This window comes from Neocloeon triangulifer, unplaced genomic scaffold (assembly GCF_031216515.1).
Source record: "Neocloeon triangulifer isolate White Clay Creek 2 clone unplaced genomic scaffold, ASM3121651v1 ptg000009l, whole genome shotgun sequence".
Lineage (NCBI taxonomy): Eukaryota > Metazoa > Arthropoda > Insecta > Ephemeroptera > Baetidae > Neocloeon > Neocloeon triangulifer.
In genome coordinates, this window is record NW_026775551.1 from 2,337,210 (window position 1) to 2,352,006 (window position 14,797).

The following is a 14,797-nucleotide window of genomic DNA, read 5'->3' on the forward strand; positions in this document are numbered from 1 at the left end:
ATATTTGAGGGAATATTATTTTTATTTAGACTGAATTATGTAACCAGAACTTGAAACTTAGATTAGCGCAGCATGGAGCGTGTTCTGGTCGTCGATGACGTTGACTATTTACATCACTATTTATGCGTTTTAATTATTTTAACTACTTTTTTTGCAATCCTTCGCCTCTCTTTTCTATTTTAAAACACCAAGCTTTTAGCCATTGCAATTAATGAATTGATTGAATTCCAAATCAAATTGAGTCAATTGAATTAAACAGGTGGTATTCAAGTTAAAACCAACATAGCTCTTATGTAGCCATAATATTAACCGCCCTTTATGCCAGCAAACCGGAAAACCGCACCTAATATGACAGAATTGAGCCAGATTAGAGCGTGCGTATCATCATTTCATTTGCGCACACACAGAGTCTATATATCCAATTAACCGCAGCGCGAGTTCATTTCATTAAGAAAATGAATGCAGAGGCAGCTCCAACTTTGTACTTGGCGGTCAAAGCCGCTTGATTTTCCGCCAGCTTTTGGGCTTGAAATCTCCCTCGCTAATCGCACACCCCATTCGATGCTCACATCACAGCCGCAACCACTCGCCGTCCTTTTAATTTAAATAATCTAATTTGCATTCACTATAAACAGGGAGATTTTTTTCCTGCTAAACATGTGACGGTCAACCCGCAACGAGCTCTGGCGGAATGAAATTTTAAATTTAAAAAAAAGAGGCCATTGTCACGCGACGTGCGCGGACGCTTCGGCGTGAAAAATTAGATTTTTTCGTGTGACTGCCGCTTTGGAAAATCAGACGAGTCCGACGCCAACATGATATGCATATGATTTTGTGAAACGTGGGGAACCACTTTTATCAGCTTGGTGCAAAAAATAATTACCTAGTGGCTTAGATGAGAAAACACAATTTTATCTAAATTGCAAAAACATGACATAACTTTAACACACAAATGAATGGTCTGAGATAGTATTTCAATTTTGTGCACATATAAAGATTTTAAATTTTGAAAAGTGTAAGTCTTTGAAGAATTAATTATTTCTATAATTGCTTGTCCTCTACTTTTATTAATATTTTGAAAGAAACTTGTATTTAGATAGAAACGTCGCCATTCCATCTTTAAAAGTTTTTCATTGCATCAGGAAGAAAATAAATATTTTTTGTCCAAATGAGAGACCAAGGGTGGGTCCGAATATGAGAGAATTGATTTGCAAAGCGATTCTCGAGAAGTGATTCTTGAAAAGTGATTCTCGATTATGGTTAACTTTGAAAAAAGTAAAGTTTGGCGTGCATTTTGAATAAAATAATTAATTTTTAAACTTTTTTGACGTTCAATTTTGTGTCACTTTAGGTGATTTGAATCAAAATGCACGCCTAACATTACTTTTTTGAAGTTAACCATTGTCGAGAATCACTTCTCAAGAATCGCTTATCAAGAATCACATCTTGAGAATCGCTTCGGGAATCAATTCTCTCATATTCGGACCCACCCTTTGAAAAAAGTAATTTTAGGTGTGCATTTTGATTAAACAAATCACCTAAAGTGACAAATAATTGTTAAAAAAGTTTAAAAATTAATTATTTTATTCAAACTGCACGCCAAACTTAACTTTTTTAGAATTTAACCATGGTCGAGAATCTTTTCTCAAGAATCGCTTCGCGAATCAATTCTCTCATATTCGGACCCACCCCAAAATATCTCCATTCCCCTTCGCAGAATCCTAAAATAACACATACGAAATCTGCTGGTGCCGGAGGTGCTTGTTTGTAAACAGAGAGCGAGTGACCCTTTCGCAAACCAATATTTGCCTGTGGTGCCTCTGCAGATCGGGTGCAGCAGCAGCTGCGGCCTCTTTGCTTGCTGCGGCCGCACTCGGCAAGTCGCAGCTAATTTGCCTAGTTCGATGTGCGGGTCAGTCGATCTGATGCGGAACTTATTGGCCCGGCCGGTCGGCTGCCATCGGCGCTACTTTGCCGCTGCCGTGGTTTGCATTCTCCGCTGCCGCCGACACACAACATAATGGCATGGCGAATTCCACCCTTGCTGTACCGGCACTCATTCTATCTAACTATGTACACGTTGAGTAACGAGACGACGTCGGTACGACGTGAATGGCACTTTGTGCCCGAAGGTCGAACTAATGGAGAACGTATGGCGCACCGGAGAAGGCTTTTCAGCCTTTAAGGAAACGTATTGACGGCCTGGCTTTGCAGGGAACCGGGGCAGGAATTCATACATTGCAAAATTTATGCATTCCTTTACATGAATATAAAAGGATGGCCTAATAAAATTATATAACTTTTATAAGGGCAAAAAGAATAAAAAAATTCTTTTGAATTTTCCATAAACTGCAAAACTTATAATTTATGCCAAGGTTTTAAGCATAATTAATTTAATATTTTGGGTCAACTTAAAATTTATATGGGAAAAATTAGTGATCACATTTTTAGCCTACAATATACGAATGGAAAAATATAACTTGATTGAAAAATATTTATTACTCAATGAGTATTCATCATACATACATGTTAAAGCACACTTTTACAATTTTTAAGTACAAAGAATATAAATAGTATAAAGAAATAGTGGTTACAACTTCTTCATTTTCGCATTGTCCACAAGAGATTTCACTGGTGCTTGGCAGTTCTTCAGGTGGTATCGGTCACACGGATTGTCACATAATTCTCACACAAATTTTTCATCAATTTTCAAGTGATATTTTTTATTTTTACAAATCAGGCGATGAAAACCGTGACATGCAAATCTCGTATAAATACATATAATTTCTGATATACTTAAATAAGTTTGAGTAAATGTCACCAAAGTTAGAGTAAATTAAAACATAATTTCACCTTCCATCAGCTATTTTTAAATTTGTTCCTATAATTTACCAATTTTCAGGTATAAGCCCCATAACGCTAAGAAAAATATCTGATTTATGGTCAAAGTTTTCAATACTTCAATTACTTCTTTATCAGCCAGCTATATAATTAATAGAATTTGAAGCTTTCATCGCTTGATCGTCATCTATTTCAGCTGGAAAAATCCCGGTGGGCTCTATAAATAAGCGTACTTTTCCCATCTCTAATTAAAATAATTATACTATAATATTTTAAAATTTAAAATAATATTAAATAATAGAAATATTTTAATTAAAAAAGATTTATATAGTAAAATTAGTTTAAAATTACTACACATTTTATTTAAAAATTTAAGACTTTATAGCCTCTGCGGCAGATGGCCTCAGCAATATTTCCCAGCATCAGCGCTTGATTTATAAAAGTTCTACGCGGCCATCACTGCAAATAAATTACAGAGCTTTCAGTTGAGAAATGGCTCTTTGAGCAAACGAATTGTGCTGACTTGGAGTGCAGAGGAATATAATATGTGCTCGCATTCAAAAGCAGCTGAGTGAGCACACTGTTTATTTTCTCTCTGCAGCGCCGAGCAATATTTAATATGTGCCGCGGTCGCGTTGATAATGCGAGAGAGAGAGAGCGCAATAAAATTTATATACGCCAGAAGAGGGTTGTAATTAAAGCAGGGTGTGGTATCAGCGAAACTCTATAAACAATGGTCACTCAGTTTTCTGCTCGGCCACTATCTGTGGGAATGCTGCAGCAATGTGTCGAAATAAAAGAATTCTCGCTTGCGTGAAAAAAAAAACCAAAAACGGGGAAAATGCCAACGAGCAGCAAAACCGAGAGAGCGCGCGACCCCAGTTTTATTGCCGCGCTTGCTTTTTAATTATCTGAATTATGTCAACAGACCCCTCGACTTTTTTAATCAAAAAAACCAGCAAAAGTTAAACAAAAAGCGGCGGCAACTTGAGCTTTATATCCGGTAAAGGACGCCGCGGGCCATGCGAATGCGAAAACTAAACAGCAGCCAATTTGTTGTTTTTGCGTCATTAATAAACTGGAACAAAAGTCGCGTAAAATTGGAAAAGTTTGCGGTGAAAAACCACGAAAAGAGAATAATCCTTTTAATGAATTTTTAAAATAAAAGTTATGCAAAATTATTTGACTTGTGACATTTGTTCTGAACAAATAATTTAAAGAATTAATTTGCATAGAAAAATAAATGTCATGATTCATTCCCAGCACCCCGCCTTCTAATAAATTAGTGCAAAGGTCGTAAAATTGGCGAGTTACGACTGCAATCAAATACCCAAGAATGACATTATTCCGTCAAGGGGTGCTCGGCAAAGTCGGCATTTCAGCTGCGGGTTGATTCAAATATCAGTCCGAATTTTACGGGTCGGTGCATTTTTACGGTCTGAGCGAATGTCTCGAACGGTGAATATGGAAATTGCAATAATGTGGATAATAAAATGAAACACGCGCGTGCTGGCTCATTAATATCAATGACGTCACGCGTGATTCCGAACAATGGCACATCCATTGTGTCTCCAGTAATGGCAGTTTAATATCCGATTCGCGCTCGACGCCCACTCGCAGCATTAATTCGAATATGAATAAATAAATCGAGGGCGGCCGGAGCGTTCGTCTGAAGAGAGAGAAGAACTCTGATGTTTTATTATTGCGCTGCGCCTACCTTCAAAAGCCACCGCGCCCTTAATGCAGTCGAAAGAAGTGTTTTCCGGTATTTTGAGCTCTCTCACGCTTTTAATTCAGACACGCTGCTTGAGCACTCGAAAGCAAAAGGGAGCAAAGAGCAAAGAGGGCTGAATTTATTTCCCCAAAGATAATTAACAGTTTATCATTTTATTAAGGTGCGCGCGGTGCGGCGGCTGGGGAGCAACTTTTATTTGACTTTGGCGTGGTTAATTTACATCTTTAAATTGCGCTCTCTTGGAGGCAAAATTACAGCGCAAACTATACAGGGTGGGCGGTGAAAAAAAAAAAATACCACCACAGCGAGTGGAGGAAAAAGTTTGCTCCGACTTCCATTATTCGGGCGCGTGCGGAACTGAAAATTAAATGCGAGCTACTTTTATACCTATGGATTTTTAAACGCGTCCGTTTGCGGTTCCCTTGCCTAACTTTGGTTACTAAGGACCATGTGTGTCTAGTCACACGTTTTAACTGAAGAGCCCTATGGGACTAATATAGCTGGCAAGGCTCTCCGGCCGAGGAAATTAATGTGGGAAGATGCTTGGCAGTGCCAAATAGTTAAGTTTATCATCAAGATTTTGTTCACGAGACGACAAAGTTGCCAAAATTTGCGGGAAAATTTGTAATATTTAATAAACATTATTATTCGCCTTGTCACCACGATTTGAGAAAAATGAACCGCAAAATAAATTTTTTAATTACCATATTTTGTGTTAAAAGCGGTTAAAGTTTCTGTTGTAAAAAAAACCTCCAGGGCTCAATAGATTTACTGCAAGAGTTCCAATTACTGTCTGAATTTATTTGTCCCTTGTTACTCTATTCCTCTTGCAAAAAAGATAATAATATTATGGAAAAAATTCAGAATTATTAATAAATAACCCTACAGTGGTTGCTGATTTAGCACCAACATTATTTCCAGATGATACCAATATCGTATATAATAATTATTAAATAGTTCAACAATAATAATTTGTACTTCTTCAACTTTGCGTTTTTATTTGAAAGTAATTATAAATTAAAAAAAAATTTTATTAAATAAAATTTAAAAAAATTATAAGAAAATTATATCAAAATTAACATTTAATAAATAAATTGCATAATTTATATATATATTATTTTGTTAACATTAAATGTTATTATTATTTTTTTTCTTTCAGTCAATACAAAAATTGAAAAAGAGAAGAATGGGTTTAAAACTAGCAGATGTCTGCTATATTTTTTTAATAATTATTCTACCCCACGTTTGTGAATTACAAATCATTATTCCAAATGATTCAACAACTACCGGTGTGTCTGCGCCCAGCTATTTTATCAAGATCGAATTCCTCCAGCGTGTACCGGGGGCACGATTGTTTCCCACCGCAAAACAGCCGGCGAACGTGCAGGGGCAGACGCGCGGAATTTAATGTCGCTTCCGCGTGCAGTGTTTACAAGGGTGTCGGCGCAGCAATAACAATTTTAATGAGATAATCCCGGCCAGATTACGATCGCACAATGCCCAACGACACACACCGTTTGCACACTTGAGGGGGTGGACGACCGCACAATGTGCATGCAAATCCGCCCCGTGCACCGGCTAAAAGGGGCAGCGTCAATAAAGCAATTAGAAATTAACCCCTCAGCTGCAGCCTCGATCGTCTCTCTGTGCGCGCGGACGACTTCATTACTGCGGTCCTCTCTAATCTTGCATTATGTGCCGCTGCATCCAGCCCGGCTATTAATTCAAAAGCCTTTGTAATCTCGCGCCGAGCCCACGCGCGCCGTCGAGTGCGGAATTAGGAGGATATTAAAAAAATTTTTGCGCCCCATTGTTGTGCGCGCCGAGTGCGATTATTTCCCTCTCATTTTTATATATAAAGGGGCAGTGCGCGAAAAACCATTGTCCGGTCGCCAGCTGTGCGAAAACGAGCGAGGGATGCTTTTTGCATATGTACGCCGTTGGAATTCGTGAATGGCGAAATCTGACTGTGTGAAAAAGTGCCAAAGTTGGAAAGTGGTTCATTGTTATGCTAATATTGAACACATTTTTTTTTTTTTTTGAAATTTAGAAATGATTCACTCCGCTTTTTTTTATTTTGCTCCGGCCAAAACCATGATTCATCCCTTTTAAAATGTGAAAAATTATTTATACCAGAGAAGTCACGCTTACATAAATGTGCTAGTTAGAAAAATATTTGTTTGAAGAAATTAACACTCGAGGAGATGATCATGGAAGTGAAGAACGTTCTCGGGGTTTTTCCTCGTTGTAAAAAATTTGCGTTTATTCAAAATTAAATAGCTCTACCAGTTTCGGTCATGGTCTGCGACCCCATTTCATGAGCAAGAAAATTACAAAATATCAGCAAATTGATAAATAAAAATTGTACATTTTTAAATAAAAACAATGTTATTTTAAAATGAGCAATAAGCCAGAATTCTTCACTTGCATCAAAAATTTTATTCAGAATTTCAATTGAAAACTTTTGTTTGAAAGAAGAAAAAATATTAAACAGGAAAAGTAGTAAAAAATCGGTCAACATTGCTATTGATTTTAAGCCTCTAGTGCTTTTTTTTTCTTTTTAAATAAAAGTGGTGCCGCTTTTGACTCGCCTTCCATCATCTGAATTATGCAACCCGCTCAACAGTTCCATATCCATTTATTTTACAAACACGAATGGATGTATTCACATGTGAGTGACGTTTGCGAATGCAAACATTCGCAGAAACCACTGCTCCATCTGAAAAGATTGATGCCCTCGAAACGCTCATAGGGTATGCAGGGCGGGGCAAGAAAAAACTGCAGAAAAAGTCGCAACTTTGCGCGACCCCCCGTCGCATCTCTCGTGATGGAGCGGATTCTGAAGTCATTCCGCGCCGTTAGGAGAAAAAGCGCATGGTGCAAGCAAGCCTGGTATTTTTCATCCGGCAGCAGCCCCTCTGATATTAAAGTGCCGCCGCCATCGTCGGGGCAGACACTTTATATTCTTATTTTGTCCTCGTTGGCGCACTTTGTTTACGCGCGGCAGCCGGCGGGGGCTCTTCACTCTCGCGATGAATTTTTTATTCCGGGCCAACTTCGGCTCGACGACCGCAGCAACAGCGCGGGCTGCGCAAAAGTTGAAAAGTGGCCCGCCCGCCCGTCCGTCCGTCCGTCCGTCCGTCCATTCGGGCCAATTTGATATGCCATACATTAAAAGCGAAGGGCTGGGAAAAATATTCGAGAGAGGAAAAAAAGGGAAAAGCGCGGTGACCGCAGATTTGCGATATTGATTGAGTTTGCCGGCGGCTGATTCCGTTCCAACGTGGCTTGTTCATTGATGATTAAGGCGAACGCGAGCCAAAATTTTTTCACTTGACGCACGAAAAGATGCCAAGAGGTGCGGTCGAGTGCCAAGCGCTCTTTTCATTATTCGGATGATAAAAAAAAAAAGCGCGCGCGGCCGCTGTCCACTTCATCACGGTGGCATTTTGTTTTTTTGCCGACAATCTGAAAGGGGCGTTCATTAATTGTTTTAAAATAGGGCCGAGATTTATGGCGTGTGGGGAGAGGCAAATGCTAAAAACCGTCGCTTATAAACGAACGGGTGGAAAATTTTATGCATGTGGGATTCTTGAGAGTCGTCATTCTAATTGTAGTTACTTTTTGCTAAGATAAATATGGACTTATTATTATTCTTTATTGACTTATCAATTAATTATTTATTTTGTACAATAATTTTAAATATTTAATTTATTATGCATATTAAGCTATCTAGATTTTTTAAACTTTTAGATTGATGAATTAATAATGTATTTTTAAAATAATTTTGTTCGGGAAAATTAAAAAAGTAAAATTTGTAAACATTGTAAATTGTACTACCATTTTTATATGTCGTACACACGTGTTTAATAAATATTTTGATGATGATGAATATAATTTTGTTTATATTCATTATTTTGTAAACTTTAAAAAGAGGAAAATAATTCCAACGAATTTGCTGTCTGTTCTATTTTTAATTAGTATCACTCAATCTATACTTATTTTTTAATACAACACATACTATGAAAGCTACAATATCATGATAATGAATTAAATATCCTGGCATGGAGCTGCTGATGAAATAATATTTAAAGAGGCAAAAATTTAACATCCAACTTACGATAAAACAATATTAACTCTCAACTCTCATTGTTCAATGGCAACTTCTACGCTTGAAATATTAAAAATAAAGTAACATATTATTAAACAAAATATATTTTAGCAGCATGTAAATAAATTATATTTCCGCATGTTGAACAATAAATAATATATTATGCAAGTGTTTCAAATTTCTTTTTAAATGAGTCTTGTGGAATTATAAAAAAATGATATTGGGTGCAATTCTCTTGACTTAGTTTACTACTCAATCAAAACATATATACCGGAATAAATACAAAGGTATAAAAGTTGTACGCTTATATAAACGAATAGGTATGGAATATTTTACGCTTGTGGGCCTCGAGTTTGTCATTCTAATTGTAATTTTTATTAAATAATTATACTATATAATAATAGTTTGATATTTATTTAACATACAATAATTTTAAAATATTATTATAATATATAAATTTAGGCTATTTTATACATTTTTATCTTAATTATACAATAATATTTTTAAATTATTTCATTTTAATTCATTTTTCTGTAAACTTTCAGAAAATGATATGAAAATAATTAAAACGAATATAGAGATTGTTGTTATTTTTTTTTAATTATTATACATTAGCCCATTCACATCTTATTATACATACATATTTGAGCATTAATGAATTTAATTTTGTAGCTTCTTTCTGTTGAACACGTTAATTTATTCAGATGGAATAGTATTAGAGTTAAGGAAAATAAAATTATTTGCTAAAAAATATCAATTCATCATTAAATTTAATTGTTACTTGTGAAGTATATAATAAATTTTTCAAGTTAAAAAAAAATATTATAAAATTATGGTTATTTTTTCACATTTATTTATCTGCATATAGGATAATAAATTAATTTAAATTTAACTTTTGTATTGCTCTCATACAGAGTTAACATTATTTGTTGCAGTTAAAATAATTTTTATCAGTCGTTTTGAACCGTTCTTAAAAACATCAGTCATGTGGAATTATAAAAATGATGTTGTTTTCACAGACACATTAAGTATCAATAAAACAAAAAATGTCGTAAAAATATAATATAAAAATACAGCACGCGCGGGGATGGTGCGCCGCTTATCCACCACTTTCCCACTATACCGCAAAAAAAAAAATAAAAATAAAATTGAAAAATGTGTTGGATGATTTATTTATTTATCTTTCGGGCGCTTAATTGTTGTTACGGCGTCCCCACTTGATAGCCGTGTCCGTGCAGTTTTATTTCGAAATATTGAGCTGTCATATCGCATGAAACAAAGCAACCCGCACGTCACAATATAAATCGAATTTATTTATTATCGCAGCGGCGGGACGAGCAGAAGTGGCGCTGAGGTGATTTAGCGCCGACCGACCATTGGTGTCCAACTCGCTCATTCATATGCATGAATTTCTCCGTTCTCTGGACGTGTTGTGTTCGCGTGCGAGAGTGTGTTTATTTTTCCATTTACGCCCGACACATTGCGGCTGATGTATTTATGCCGGGGATGTCACACTAGATCATAATTATCGCCGGCGGCGCGCTGATTCCCCGCCAGCTTTTTGACTGATTATGCCCGCATCGCGCGCGTTTAAACTCTCTGAATTTTCCGCCAGATTTTGTATTCAGCCCGCGATTGTATGGACATTAAAACGGGTTAACAAAATACTTCATTTGAGTGGGAATTATTAGCGTTATTTAGAGTTCAATAATGTAAAAACAAATGTTTCATAAAAGGTTTCGGAAAGTTTAAGAAATTTTAAAATAATGAATAAAATTATGTTACATACAATTTTATTTTATCCAAATAGTTGAAGAATTTTAAAATGATGAATAAAATTATCTTAAATACAATTTTATTTATCCAAATAGTTTAAGAAATTTTAAAATGATGAATAAAATTATCTTAAATACAATTTTATTTTATCCAAATAGTTTAAGAAATTTTAAAATGATGAATAAAATTATCTTAAATACAATTTTATTTAATCCAAATAGTTTAAGAAATTTTAAAATGATGAATAAAATTATCTTAAATACAATTTTATTTTATCCAAACAGTTTAAGGAATTTTAAAATAATGAACAAAATTATCTTAAATACAATTTTATTTTATCCGTATAGTTTAAGAAATTTTAAAATAATGAATAAAGTTATCTTAAATACAATTTTATTTTATCCAAATAGATTAAGAAATTTTAAAATGATGAATACAATAATCTTAAATACAATTTTATTTTATCCAATAGTATTTTTTGCTGTATTCATGACTCATGACTGTATCGAATGGAGAATAAATAAATAAATAAAAATCAAATACTAACAATAATTTATAAGTTCAATTTGAGCACATATGGAAAAAATATTCAAATACTAATCTCTATTGCATGCACTCGGAGACAAATTAGCATAATTTTAAAATACGCTTAATCGAGATCGTACTTTTTCGTCTTAGGTAAGGTCCGTAGCATGCGTGAGTCGAACAAATTTGTCAAAAATCGGAGACCAGTTTTATATTTAACAAAGTCTTTCAAGCTCTCTCCCCTATATATATTTCTTTCTGTACACTCGGAAGCCGCGATTTATGCAACCTAGGGCAACGGCGGTGCGTTGCACGCTGCCGCAATTACGGGGGCTTTTCAGTGAATAAATTCCCCGATTACGGCTGTAAAAATCTGGCGACTGTCCCATAACCTTTCTTAAAATACTCCTCTAAAATTATATCAGTAGACCAATTTGTTTCCATATTCGAATAACTTTTGGAGACGGACAAAAAAATAATACTTTATTCAAGCGGCCATGATTGCTTCTGGCGTTTTATGGCGGCGACGCACTTTGCAGTTTGCACGCACGGCCGGCCCATTTAGCAACATTACACCGAGTTAATCCACTTAAAAGCGGAATTCGCGATTTGTTGGCGCGATAAAACGCGCAATGCGTGATAGACGAGCATTAGCCAAGTGCTTTGGGCAGACAATGGGCCTCTCGAGGTGATCAATAAGGCATTCGCCTGATGAGTATTGTTCGAGTGAAGAAAGACATCATCAGTCATTTCTCGGGAGTGCGCCGCGAATTCATTTGTTTCCGAGAGTCGGCGGCTTTGCTCGGAGTGACTCTGGGGCTGCTCGAGCGGCGGTAATGAATGATGCAACCGCACTTCGCCCGAGAACGAGCAAGAAAATGCGCCGAGCTTCCCCTCTCTTGATTAATCTACCTCTTTCAACAATGGAAGCAGCAGCGTGAGCGTGTACGGAAAGATTTTCCTTCAGCAAAAGCACCATAAATATTATTGTCTCGCGCGAAACTCTCTAGCGGAGGAAGGAAATGAGAGAGCCCGCAGGAGAATATGAGGAGGAAAACGCCTGCTTTCGCCTTCACATGCGAAATAAATAAAAATTTAACAAGCTCCTTTTCTCTCGTTCTGCCGGCGCAGCAGTTTTCCATCTCTTTTATTCGTACTTTCGTGCAAATGTGACAAGATTTCCTTTTCGAATTGCCTTTGCACCTTTCTTTCGGCCAATATTTCTTTTTTCCTCCTCGGGACTCGCGTTTCTTTCTTCCTTTGAAATGGAAAAATGATGCCAAATCGATATTAATGTGCGCCCACACGAGTCACTCGCAAGATAGAAACCATTTGCTTTGGAATTTTCAAAAAAGCTGCTCGTTAAATCGGGATCTTTTCAGCTCCCATTATGTTGAAAAACGGGCCAGAGGTCGATTTTTCAAATTAACCCTCCGGCAGTGCTGAAAATCCTCCGCTTGACACTTTGAGCAATATTATCGATAAATAATTAATTACTTTGCCGAGTCTGAAAACTCCCTGCATTTTACATTCCGCCCCCTCTCGCTCGAAAAAGTCCTTCCTTTCTTTTTCACAACATAAACTCGCTCTATTGAAAGTGTAATAAAAGTTCTATTTTTACACGAAGCGCGACGCTTCATTTCTTGGGCCCATTATTATCAATGTCGCTGCACACCCCACATTGTCGCTGCACATCTCGAGAGCTGCAGCCTCTCTCAAAGTCACTGTCATACGCACGCATTATGGACCCTCTCCATCAATGATCTATGTCTGGGACCTTCCGCCGTACAAAAAAACTCCCCTCCCAGCTGAAAATCGATGCCATTTGCATTTTTATGCGCCGGAATTCAGATTTTTCGGGGCAAAACATTAATTTATCACTGCGTAATGAGTGAGGGGGAAAATCACGTCGCGAAATTAAATGCACAGCGGCAATTCATCTGCGTGGAAATGATATAGTTGTCGTTCCACTTGGCCGCACCATTTCCCCCTTAAAAACCAGAACTTTTTTTCCACTTTCAAATCAACAATATCTCTCCCCTGCTAAAAGTAAAATGTGATGCGCTGGTTTTTTCTTCTTTTATTTCTCTACCTCCGCGGATTTGTGGAAAATGAGGAGCGCATATAAAATATTTCCCCATTATTCAGGAAAAACAGCCCTTCCACCACGGTGTGTGCATTGATATCTGCAAACCTATTGTTCTCTCTTGCCGAATCCACCCCACTGCTAAAACACCGGGGATATTTATTTTCTGCCACTGTGTGTGAATGTGTGCTCAGGTTGGAAAATTCGTACGCATTCATCCTCTCGGCGCTGGGGGATTTAAAGGGCTCGCTCGCCAGCCATTGTTCCGCCGCACAGCCAGATGGAGCAGAGGATTAAACTTTTAAGTAATATATTTATTTTTATTCCATATCGCAAAGCTTTTAATAAATTTACTACGGCCTGTGCGGCGCCCGGACGGTCGTAAAGCAATTCGTGCCTTTGGAGGCCGAGCGCATTACCAGAGGCGAATTTGCGTAATAAAATCTCGCGGCAGACCGAGTTTAGGACAAGAGCGTCAAAACTTTCAGCGGCAGAGACGCCTCTGACAATTTCCCGCCAAAATAATTGGCCGAAATCTTCTTACCCCAGCGCAAGGCCAATTTAGACGGGGTTTAAATTGCGTGTAGCTTTTGACGAAATATGCCCGAAATGAGACGTTTTTATTAGAATTATAAAAAAGAAGGGCATTTCTCCACATTCCTCGTTGACAGCTTTCATCGCATTCAAGGCATTTTAAATGGATTTTTCTTCCGAGGAGAGAGAAATACATACAACTGTCGGTTCGCATCAAATGGTCCAAAAGAATCGCGCGATTTCTTCCCATTTCTTCCTTTTTGCTCGTTATTTTCCCAATAATATCAATCATATCACTTTTTGCCACTTTGGTACGTGCTTGTGCGCGCAAGCAGAGCAAAAAGTTGGAAATATATATCGCCGGCCGTCATTTTTTGGGTGCCTCGATACGTAAGTAGGATAAATGGCGCGGCATCAGTCGCAGCACGCCGAGGATTAATGGTGCACGCGCGTGTAATAGCACCACGAATTAATCGCCGCGGCGTTTAGACTGCACGGGGGCGATGATGACGCGCGCCAGCGTGTTTTTGCACGACGCCCGTAAATACGACAATTATTCAAACTGCACCTCTTTATCGCCTTCACGGATCAGAAATTTGACAAATGGGGGATGCGATGGCAAGAGAACATTTGTAAAAACGCGCCTAGGGCACCACCTACGAGCGAATTGCTGCGTGACTTTTGCCATAAAACATGAATCTTCAGAGAACTGAAAAATTGAAACTGGGAAAACCAGCAAAGAAACATGGCAAAAAAAGAGGACAAACCGACTCCAAAAGGGTTTTGTCTTGTCCAACTTAAAGATATTAAGGCAGAGGAATGTGTAAATAATTAAAAATAAAACTAGGAGATTTTTTTCAATTATTATATTATTATTTTTTAATTTCTCCCTCTGCTCTTATTGGAATTGGACACGAAAAAACCCTGGGTTTTTAAAGTACCTGAAGACAGCAGGTCACCTTTGGGGTCAGTTGTCCTTTTATTTTCTTATTTGTTTGTTCAATTTTCTTTGCAGCGAAGATAACTCAATTTCAATTTTTATAAAATCCACTTTTAGTGTTTAGCATTTACTTAGAAAGAACTATCTAGTTATTATAAATGTGCAACATAATAAATTTTTATTTTATATTTTAATAAAAACAGTATTTACATATTAAATAAGATTTAAAAGCAATTATTTTTTTATTAA

At 37.0% G+C, this 14,797-nt stretch overlaps 1 protein-coding gene across 3 annotated transcripts in view; it reads left to right on the forward strand.

The window, feature by feature from the left end:
• The window catches only part of LOC132195242 (netrin receptor UNC5B), a 179,788-nt gene that overhangs the window by 128,354 nt on the left and 36,637 nt on the right, over positions 1-14,797 (forward strand). The window lies entirely within an intron of this gene.